This window comes from Scyliorhinus torazame, unplaced genomic scaffold, assembly GCF_047496885.1.
Source record: "Scyliorhinus torazame isolate Kashiwa2021f unplaced genomic scaffold, sScyTor2.1 scaffold_485, whole genome shotgun sequence".
Classification (NCBI taxonomy): domain Eukaryota; kingdom Metazoa; phylum Chordata; class Chondrichthyes; order Carcharhiniformes; family Scyliorhinidae; genus Scyliorhinus; species Scyliorhinus torazame.
The window spans coordinates 59,202-69,022 of record NW_027308212.1 but is presented as its reverse complement, the minus strand read 5'-3'; the positions used below and the strand labels follow the sequence as shown (position 1 = coordinate 69,022).

Below are 9,821 nucleotides of genomic sequence, written 5' to 3'. Positions count from 1 at the left end.
CGCCCAACGTGGGGCTCGAACCCACGATCCTGAAATTGAAAGTACCATGCTCTACCGACTGAGCTAGCCGGGATGGTGCTGCCCTATTGATTAAACCTCTTCTTGCAGAGTAGCGGCGGTGCTCATTCGGAGGGTCAGTGTTGACTCGTTGGGTCGAATGGCCTCCTCCTGCGCTGGAGATTTTACGATTGGATGATACAAGGAGGTTGATGCGGTGGAGTCCTTCTGCCATACTGCCCACTCCTGACACCATGTAAAAATGCTGGTCTCTCAATGACTGGCGACCAAGGTCTTGTAATAAAAAATAATTAAATTAATAATTGAGCAGCCCCTCCTGGATTGTGCTCTGGCCGCGATCCGGGGAGAACTGCTCGAATCCAGACACGTGATCATGTTAGTTGCGTCATCAGGTCATCACGTGACTATTCGGCCTGCACAGGTCTCCTTCTGTGCCGTAATTTCTAGATTCCATCATTTTAATTTTCTCCCAGACTGGGAAGTGTGGTCCTGTTCCATTTGAATTTCTAATATATTTCCAATGTAACTGATGTTGTTACACAAACTATTTAATCAGTGGAATTGTGCGTTTAGGGAGTTGAGATTTTCGAGTCTCTCAAGGCTTCTCTCCAAATCCAATGGCCATTTTCCACGAAGTTTCAACCCCACCTCACATAAGCACTATTAGAACATAGAAAAATACAGCACAGAACAGGCCCTTCGGCCCACGATGTTGTGCCGAACCTTTTTCCTAGATTAATCATAGATTATCATTGAATTTACAGTGCAGAAGGAGGCCATTCGGCCCACCGTGTCTGCACCGGCCGACTATTGGTCGCTCGAATGGAATAACTTCCTGGAGTGATTCCAGGCTGGTTTTAGAATGTATTCCATCGACCAAATAACTAATGAATGACACAATGAACGCAGCTGCGATGGCCGAGTGGTTAAGGCGTTGGACTTGAAATCCAATGGGGTTCGAATCCTGCTCGCAGCGACTGTGATTCGAAATGTTTGTTCTACTCCCCGCACAAGCCGCTGACTCGAAAATTAATACGTTTTCCGATTGTTTGTAAATAAGCGGTTTCAACGTTAATCAAGTTCAGTCAGATATTTAACATTTTCGGGGGCGGGGGACACTGAACGAAATATTCAGATGAATAAGGAACTCACACCCAAAACAGCAATCAGGAAATAATAAGGGAAGGGAAAGTCAGGGAACCAAGAGGTGAAGTAATCAGTGGGAAGCGCAGCTGCTTAGGAATACAAAAAAGCATGAAAAGACAAAACTCAGGAGAGGTTACGATAGTCCCCATCCCACAAAATATGACACAGCATATGGCTAGCCAGTAACATTAGGAATGATAGTGAAAGGGATTACATTCATTGGAGTTTAGGAGGTTGAGGGGAGATCTAATAGAAACTAAGAGGTCTAAAAATTGATAATTATGCGGGCCCAGATGGACTACATCCTAGAGTTCTAAAGGAGACAGCTGAAGAAATAGTGGAGGCGTTAATTATGATCTTTCAAAAGTCACTGGAGTCCGGGAAAGTCCCAGAGGATTGGAAAATCGCTGTTGTAACCCCCCTGTTCAAGAAGGGAACAAGGAAAAAGATGGAAACTTATAGGCCAATTAGCCTAACCTCGGTTGTTGGCAAGATTCTAGAATCCATTGTTAAGGATGAGATTTCTAAATTCTTGGAAGTGCAGGGTCAGATTAGGACAAGCCAGCATGGATTTAGTAAGGGGAGGTCGTGCCTGACAAACCTGTTAGAGTTCTTTGAAGAGATAATAAATAGGTTAGACCAAGGAGAGCCAATGGATGTTATCTATCTTGACTTCCAAAAGGCCTTTGATAAGGTGCCTCACGGGAGACTGCTGAGTAAAATAAGGGCCCATGGTATTCGAGGCAAGGTACTAACATGGATTGACGATTGGCTGTCAGGCAGAAGGCAGAGAGTTGGGATTAAAGGTTCTTTTTCGGAATTGCAACCGGTGACGAGTGGTCTCCCGCAGGGTTCAGTGTTGGGGCCACAGCTGTTCTCTTTATATATTAACGATCTAGATGACGGGACTGGGGGCATTCTGGCTAAGTTTGCCGGTCATACAAAGATAGGTGGAGGGGCAGGTAGTATGGAGGAGGTGGGGCGGCTGCAGAAAGATTTAGACAGTTTTGGAGAGTGGTCCAAGAAATGGCTGATGAAATTCAACGTGGGCATGTGCGACGTCTTGCACTTTGGAAAAAACAATAGAGGCATGGACTATTTTCTAATACTGGCATTGGAGCGGGTCCAGCGGATATTCAAACGGATGATCCCAGGAATGGTAGGCCTAACATACGATGAACGTCTGAGGACCCTGGGATTACATTCATTGGAGTTTAGGAGGTTGAGGGGAGATCTAATAGAAACTTACAAGATAATGAATGGCTTAGATAGGGTGGATGTAGGGAAGTAGTTTCCATTAGCAGGGGAGACTAGGACACGGGGGCACAGCCTTAGAATAAAAGGGAGTCACTTTAGAACAGAGATGAGGAGACATTTCTTCAGCCAGAGAGTGGTGGGTCTGTGGAATTCATTGCCACAGAGGGCGGTGGAGGCCGGGACGTTGAGTGTCTTTAAGACAGAAGTTCATAAATTCTTGATTTCTCGAGGAATTAAGGGCTATGGAGAGAGAGCGGGTAAATGGAGTTGAAATCAGCCATGATTGAATGGCGGAGTGGACTCGATGGGCCGAATGGCCTTACTTCCGCTCCAATGTCTTATGGTCTTATGGTCTTAATATTTCCTGCAACGTTTGGAAGGAGAAGCAGCAACGGCAGCGAATGGAAACGTGGTTTGGTTTCATTCAGCTGAATGTATTTTTGGGTAAAAAGATCGTGGCCGAAATCGAACATATTTTTAAAATATTTTCTTGTTCTCTTTCCTTTGCCTCTCTATCTGTTTCTTTGTTTCTTTCTCTCTCCCTCGCTCATTGTTTTTGTGCTTCTCCGAGGACTGACTGAATACACAGCGAAACTCAGCCCCATCTCATTCCAACTCTTTTGGACCAACACGTCCTGGTGATGGGCGGTCCTGAATCAGTGGAAGAATCGACAACCTATTCCATTCTTGGCTCTGTGAGAAGTCCCATTCCTGGTTGTGACGTGGCTCTGAGATAAAGAGCCACGTCACAATGATGTCGCCATTTTATTCTGTGTGCCATTTCTATGTGAGTGTTGACAACATAATTCAGCTCTTGGTATTCACCATGATTCAGTCAGTGGTGGTCTGTGGAAAGTAGGAGTCAGTCTGTGGCGCTCTGTCTCCCATAGTCTTGACGTTCAGAGTGACCATTACACAGTCCTTGTGGCGACAAGGTCCCATTTGCACATTGAGGATTCGCACCATCCGGTTATTTGACACTACCACCCTGCTAAGTGCGATCAATTTTGAAATACAATTGCTGCATATTTCAGTCCCTGACACTATATGGCAGAGTCAGATTCATTCCATATTTGTAATATACCAATCATTCTTCGGATTGTTACATATCTTCTGCAACAATCTGTCTTTGTATTCAGTTAAATCGCTTTGCGAGAGTCTCTGGGACTGTATGAGAGTCTGTCATTCATTCAATATCTTTCATTCTCTGAAAATCTGTGTTAAGGTTGAACTAAATCTGTAATGATCAATCTCTGATATTGTTATTGAGTGAATAAAATCATTATGTTGTTTGCTAGTTTCCGTTAAAACGTCTGCATATCAGAATCATGACAAAACTTTCAGTGGCAGTGGGCATGCGCGTGTGTTGGGGAGGTGCATTTCGACATTTGGGTGGTGAATGACTCTTTATCTGTCAGCCCCTGCTGTGCACAGTAACAAGTCTGACAACACCAGGTTAAAGTCCAACAGGTGTGTTTCAAACACTAGCTTTCGGAGCACTGCTCGTTCCTCAGGTGAATGAAGAGGTATGTTTCGGATACATATATAGAGGCAATGTCAAAAATGCAAGACAATGCTTTGAATGCCAGCATTTGCAGGTAATTAAGTCTTTACAGGTCCAGAGATTAAATGAAAATGAAAAAGAAAATCGCTTATTGTCACAAGTAGGTTTCAAATTAAGCTATCGTGAAAAGCCACATTCCGTCGCCTGTTCGGGGAGGCTGATCCGGGAATTGAACCATGCTTCTTACCTGACTCGGTCGGCTTTTAAAGCCAGCGATTTAGCCCTGTGCTAAACCAGATAGGGGTAACCCCAGGTTAAAGAGGTGTGAATTGGCTCACACCAGGGCAGTTGGTAGGATTTCGCAAGCCCAGGCCAGATGGTGGGGGATAAATGTAATGCGACATGAATCCAAGGTCCCGGTTGAGGCCGTACTCATGTATGCGGAACTTGGCTAGAAGTTTCTGTTCGGCGATTTTCCTTGTCGCGCGTCCTGAAGGCCGCCTTGCAGAACGCTTACCCGGAGATCAGAGGCTCAATGCCCTTGACTGCTGAATTGTTCTCCTACGTGTTCTCTGGTGTGACATGTGAATATTCGATTCATTCTCTATCTGCAGACTCTGTTGCTTTGTGTGGCACAGGTCTCCCCAGACCAACGAGCCAGCCGCTGATTTGATCTCACTTGAAGCAACTTTTAATTGCGTCCAAAGCCCATCAGTTTCCCCACACAATTATAAATTAGAAATATGAAAGGACAATGTGACATTTATCTCTCTGTTCTGGAGCTGATCAGAAGCAGTGATGTCAGTTTGCACCACTCGCCAAGTCGGTCTGTGGATGCGCTTCGCCAATCACGTGGGTAATGTAATTCTGCCAGTCAGTGGGTTCAGTTGGCATTTTAGGAGAAATTCGAAGTCATCATGACTTCATCAGTGGCCTCATGGTTAAGGTGTGAGTGATGTTTATCATGATGTGATCAAATGAGTGTCTATTTGAGTCTTTCCGCAGGGAGTTTTCATACTGAGGAGAAACATGTTGGACATGGTCTGGGAATGTTTCACTCCGGTCCATTCCCAACATATCCTGCCCTGATGGGATGGGCTTTTCCTTCCAATCGTTGCAGAACACTTTTTAAATATTGATTAATATTCGTTAATTATCATTTATTAAGTATTGTTTCATATGTTTAGTGTAGTTTATTTAAAAATACTAATTACCAGACGCGATAAATTTTTACTTTCATTCCCGAAACAGCCAAATTGGGTGAAAACCATCAATGAGATGCAAAGGGAGCCCCGGTCATTTGTGTGGCCAGTGGTTTGTTTATGGAGCTGAGTAAATATCCCGGAGCAGAGCGGCTGCGAGCGGCGTTCGAACCTCCGCGGGGATACAATAATGTGCGTTTGCCGTTTGTGTCCACACATTTGGCGAGGAATGGAGCTGCTGCTGCCCGGTGAGCTGGGCAAGCAAGAAGCACAGATATTGACCAACTGCACCCGCTCCAAATAGATTACCCAAACTACTGGACAAAACAAAAACAAGCACAACTGATCTTTTCAGAAACTATGTCAGTCTCTACGAAAACAATATGCCAACACCGCTTCAAGATTCGATCTGCTGTAAGAATTCACTATGAACTGCCTCAATGTCAGCCGTAATTCCTTACCAGCTCTCAGATAGAAGCTGGCTGTTTAGAAGTTTCCTTCACTTTTCTAGGTCCGGCTCAGTAAAATCAATCACACCCCCATGATCTGCTTTTCTCCTGTTCTCAGACACATCCACTTTGTACAAGTGCGCACCAAATGATTTGCAGAGTGAGAGTCAGACTCGTTCTCTCTCGATCCCTTTATCCCAGTGCCGCCTCACAACCAGGAATGGAACTTCTTACAGAGCAAGAATGGAATAGTTTGTCGATTCTTCTACTGATTCACGACCGTCCATCACCAGGACGTATTGGTCCAAAAGAGTTGGGATGAGATGGGGCTGAGTTTCACTGTGTATCCAATCAGCCCCCGGAGAAGCACAAAAACAGTGAGTGAGGGAGAGAGAAAGAAACATATAGAGAGACAACAGAAAGAGAACAAGAAAATATTTTTTTAAAATGTTCCATTTCTGCCACGATCTTTTTACACAGAAATACATTCACCTGAATGAAACCGAACCACGTTTCCATTCGCTGCCGTTGCTGCTTCTCCTTCCGAACGTTGCAGGAAACTTTATTATTTATTGATTGTTGCTTTGAGTGTGAACTCCTCATTTATCTTTATGTTTCGTTTCGTTTCCAAAAAGAACGTTTTTCTAAAAAACTGAATTCGATAAATGTTAATACCGTTAACAGACAATCAACCGAAATTCCGATTCATTGTCGAGCCGGCAGCTTTTCCGGGGAGTTGAACAAACATTTCGAATCACAGTTGAATCTGCGGGGGGGGGAAACGCTATTGGATTTGAAGTCCAACGACTTGACCACTCGGCCATCACAGCTGCATCATTCAACAGTAATTTGGTCGATAGAATACATTCTAAAACCGGCCTGGAATCACTCCAGGAAGTAATTGCATTCAAGCGATCAAAGCGTCCGCGGGGTTTATGTGAGGAGGGGTTGAATCTTGTGGAAAATAACCATTCGATTTGGAAAGAAGCCTTCAGATATTCGAAAATCTGAGTTCCCTAAACGCACAATTCCACTGATTAAATAGTTTGTGTAACAACATCAGTTACATTGTAAAAATATTAGAAATTCATGTTCCTTTTCAAATGCAGCAGCACTAAACTTCCCAGTCTGGATGAAAATTAAAATGATGAATCTAGAAATTAGAGCACCGAGGGAGACCAGTGGAGACCGAATGGTCACGTGATGACGCAACTAAAATGATCACGTGTCTGGATTCCTGCAATTCTTCCCGGATCGCGGTCAGAGAACAAGCCAGGAGGAGCAGCTCAATTATTAAATCAACTATTTTTTTATTACAACTCCTTGATTTCCAGTGATTCAAAGACGACCATTTCTACATGGTGTCAGGAGTGGACATTATAGCAGAAGCATTTGAACGCATCAACCTCCTTGCTTCATAGAATCGTAGATTCTCCAGCGCAGAAAGCCATTCGGCCCAACAAGTCATTACTTACCCTCCGAATGAGCACCGCAGCCACTCTCCACAAGAAGAGGTTTAATGGGCAATGCAGCACCAGCTCGGCTAGCTCAGTTGGTAAAGCATGGAACTCTTAATCCCAGAGTCGTGGGTTCGAGCCCCATGTTGGGCGCTTCCTTACCATTATCGGAAAAGATTGATGCTGAATGAACTGTCTTCACAACAAGAAGGCAAGAATATGTCGCTGGACTGGGAATCCAGAGGTCTGAACGAACCCTTGGTGACAAGATTTAACAAATCTGGAATTGAAATTTCGTCGTAGTAATGGCGTAGAAAGGTTCTGCTTCAGGCGGATCAATTTCCACAACAGGGAACGATTTGACACAACCACAGTGAAGATCTGTCACCAGCAGAGTGACGGTTCCGACAGAGAGAGCACAGTTACACAGCAGAGAGCACGGTTACACAGCAGGATATACATTTTCAAACAGAGCCTCTCTGTGTGCAGCAGAAAACACATTTTCCGAAAAAAACAGTTTCTTCATATCGGCACCTTTTCTCTGTGTCATTGTGTGTGTGTCCTGATAGTCTCTTCCTGCATTTCTCAGTGTCTTTCTCTGTCTGTCACAGCCGTGATGATGTTACGGATTCATCTCACTTTTCCCAAACAGCAATTGTGATTGACAGATACAGAAATATTTTCACACTCACATTCTGTACCAATGTCTGACAGAGTCTGAATTCCACTCTCACAAAAAGTACCAGACATTGACTCATAATGAAGGCATCCTGCTCTCACAACCTGTTCCAGAGACTGAGGTGCAGACTGTTCCCTCCACTCGCCAACACTACCTGTGATTTACAGATACAGAACAAATCTCAGTCAGGTGAGTAGCAGAGTTTGATGGGTACGACATGTATTCCACAATCGCCTTCTCTGCGCCAGATAATCAGACGCAGTCGACATACGGTGTCTGTGTTGTTTTAACAAGAGGTTTACACAAGAACCGGAACACATTTACACAATATCAGGGTATAAGACGGAGGAGCAGAAGTAGACCATTCAGCCTATCGAATGTGCTCTGTATTTCAATGAGATCATGCTTGATCTGATATATGACGTGTTATGACCTCATACGGTGGCACGTTGTCACAGTGGCTACCTCACAGCGCCCGCGATCCGGGTTCAATTCCAGCCTTTGGTCACTGACTGTATGGAGTTTGCACCTTTTTTTGTGTCTATGGGTTTCCTCCGGGTGCTGCGATTTCCTCGCACGTCCAAATGTGTGTGGGTTAGGTGGAATGCCCATGCTAAATTGCCCCTTTGTGTTTATAAAGTTGGGTAGTGCGTTACAGGGATGTGGTTGGGGCATAGGGACTCTTTCAGAGGATCGGTGCAGAGTCGATGGGCTGAATGGCCACCTTTTACATTTTAATGATTTCATGATGATCCTCAGGCCCACTTTCCCGGCTTTTCATCTCTAGATTTCATGATTAACCTTTAAAACCAATACTCCAACTAAGCCTCAGGTACCAGTAACTCCTGAATGGGAGCTAATTTGCCGGCTGCCAATCATTTGATCAGTCTGAGGGAAGTCACATCCTGGAGACATCATAAATTGATCCAGTTCAAAAGTAAATTAAGTCGCTTTAGTCCCTGATAACCATAGGCTGCTTTCCCCGTTGACGGTGAGATCTGACTGATGGTGATTTAACCTGAGGATCACGATACCTCAGGCGAATGGCAAGGCTGTGAAGGCGGGGTTTTCCTGATTCAGTTCTATTGTAACCGTGTGATCTGAATCTAATTAACCTGGTTCTCACTCTGTTAATATTGTCTCACGCTGAGGCAGACCTCACCGATTTGGATAGACGAGTGATCGTTCTTCAGTCTTGTCATGGACGAATCCGCTAAATATAAGACCATAAGACCATAAGAAATAGGAGCGGAAGTAAGGCCATTCGGCCCATCGAGTCCACTCCACCATTCAATCATGGCTGACTTCAACTCCATTTACCCGCTCTCTCTCCACAGCCCTTAATTCCTCGAGAAATCAAGAATTTATCAACTTCTGTCTTAAAGACACTCAACGTCCCGGCCTCCACCGCCCTCTGTGGCAATGAATTCCACAGACCCACCACTCTCTGGCTGAAGAAATTTCTCCTAATCTCTGTTCTAAAGTGACTCCCTTTTATTCTACGGCTGTGCCCCCGTGTCCCAGTCTCCCCTGCTAATGGAAACAACCTCCCTACATCCACCCTATCTAAGCCATTCATTATCTTGTAAGTTTCTATTAGATCTCCCCTCAACCTCCTACACTCCAATGAATATAATCCCAGGACCCTCAGACGTTCATCATATGTTAGGCCTACCATTCCTGGGATCATCCGCGTGAACCTCCGCTGGACCCGCTCCAGTGCCAGTATGTCCTTCCTGAGGCGTGGTGCCCAAAGTTGCTCACAGTATCCTAAATGGGGCCGAACTAATGCTTTATAAAGCTTCGGAAGTACATCCCTGCTTTTATATTCCAAGCCTCTTGAGATGAATGACAGCATTGCATTTGCTTTCTTAATTACGGACTCAACCTGCAAGTTTACCTTTAGAGAATCCTGGACTAGGACTCCCAAGCCCCTTTGCACTTCAGCATTATGAATTTTGTCACCGTTTAGAAAATAGTCCATGCCTCTATTCTTTTTTCCAAAGTGCAAGACCTCGCACTTGCCCACGTTGAATTTCATCAGCCATTTCTTGGACCACTCTCCTAAACTGTCTAAATCTTTCTGCAGCCTCCCCACCACCTCCATAC

The 9,821-nt window shown here is 44.7% G+C and overlaps 3 non-coding genes across 3 annotated transcripts; 2 read left to right on the top strand and 1 right to left on the bottom strand.

Annotated features, from left to right (window-relative positions):
* On the bottom strand, nucleotides 1–73 carry trnae-uuc (transfer RNA glutamic acid (anticodon UUC)). The gene has a single exon. It is a non-coding gene; the product is annotated as a tRNA-Glu (tRNA).
* An 853-nt stretch (nucleotides 74–926) lies between these two features.
* Nucleotides 927–994, top strand: trnas-uga (transfer RNA serine (anticodon UGA)). The gene has a single exon. It is a non-coding gene; the product is annotated as a tRNA-Ser (tRNA).
* Nucleotides 995–7,113: 6,119 nt separating this feature from the next.
* On the top strand, nucleotides 7,114–7,186 carry trnak-cuu (transfer RNA lysine (anticodon CUU)). Its single transcript has one exon. It is a non-coding gene; the product is annotated as a tRNA-Lys (tRNA).
* Nucleotides 7,187–9,821: the final 2,635 nt, after the last annotated feature.